The sequence below is a fragment of the Babylonia areolata genome, chromosome 10 (genome assembly GCF_041734735.1).
Source record: "Babylonia areolata isolate BAREFJ2019XMU chromosome 10, ASM4173473v1, whole genome shotgun sequence".
Classification (NCBI taxonomy): Eukaryota; Metazoa; Mollusca; class Gastropoda; order Neogastropoda; family Buccinidae; genus Babylonia; species Babylonia areolata.
This window is the reverse complement of record NC_134885.1, coordinates 9,048,636-9,050,106: the sequence shown is the minus strand read 5'-3', so window position 1 is coordinate 9,050,106 and position 1,471 is coordinate 9,048,636.

Below are 1,471 nucleotides of genomic sequence, written 5' to 3'. Positions count from 1 at the left end.
TTGCACTGTGCTGAGCTGTGCTGTATTGCACTGTGCTGAGCTGTGCTGTATTGCACTGTGCTGAGCTGTGCTGTATTGCACTGTGCTGAGCTGTATTGCACTGTGCTGAGCTGTGCTGTATTGCACTGTGCTGAGCTGTGCTGTATTGCACTGTGCTGAGCTGTATCGCACTGTGCTGAGCTGTTCTGCATTGCACTGTGCTGAGCTGTGCTGTGCTGTATTGTACTGTGCTGAGCTGTGCTGTACTGTGTAGCGGTTTGCTGTGCTGTGCTTACTGTGCTGCACTATGCTGTGCTTTGCTGTGCTGTGCTGTACTATGCTGTGCTGTGCTGTACTATGCTGTGCTGTGCTGTGCTTACTGTGCTGCGCTTTGCTGTGCTGTGCTGTGCTGTACTATGCTGTGCTGTGCTGTACTATGCTGTGCTGTGCTGTGCTTACTGTGCTGCACTATGCTGCGCTTTGCTGCGCTTTGCTGCACCGTGCTGTGCTGTGCTTGCTCTATGTTTGTTGTGCTGTGTTGTGCATATCTCTATCAAATGCGCCTTGTGCTGTTGCGTTCTGATAATGGAATTGCATTGTATTAGAATGCGTTTTACTTGTCGTATTATTCCAAATTATATCATATTATATTATATCATATCATATTATGCTCTGTTACGTGATATCATATCATTTGTATTTGTGTTTGTCTTTTTTTTGTCACAACAGATTTCTCTGTGTGAAATTTGGGCTGCTCTCGCCAGGGAGAGCGCGTCGCACCACTGAGAGCGCCTCCCCCCTTTTTTTTTTTTTTATTTATTTTTCCTGCGTGTAGTTGTATTTTTTTTCCTATCGAAGTGGATTTTTCTACAGAATTTTGCCAGCCAGGGACAACCCTTTTGTTGCCGTGGGTTCTCTTACGTGCGCTAAGTGCATGCTGCACACGAGACCTCGGTTTATCGTCTTGTCCGAAGAATGACTAGCGTCCTGACCACCACTCAAGGTCTAGTGGAGGGAGATAAAATATTGGCGACTGTATCGTGATTCGAACCAGGGCGCTCAGATTCTCTCGCTTCCTAGGCAGACGCGTTACCTCTCTCCACATATATATACTATATTATATTGTAGTACCTTATATTGTATTATATCACATTATATTGTATTGTATGGTTTCAGGGTTGAATATTAGAATGCAATGTACTACTTTGCATTATATTACATTATATGACTTTGCGTTGTACTGTACCTCGTAGAATTCCAGCGTAGTGCGTCCTTTTGGCATTGAAATGCAGTATGTGGTATTGTACTTAACTATATTGGATTTCACTGAATTGCACTGCATCGTATTGTATTTCGTTGCATTGTATTTGATCGAGCGCTTTCTCATGCTGTGTTGTACTTTGAGGTCCATCCTTCTGTACGGATCAAAGACTTGGATAATGACTAAAAAGATGCCGTAGAAACCTTTATCAACAGTTGTCTGAGGCACATT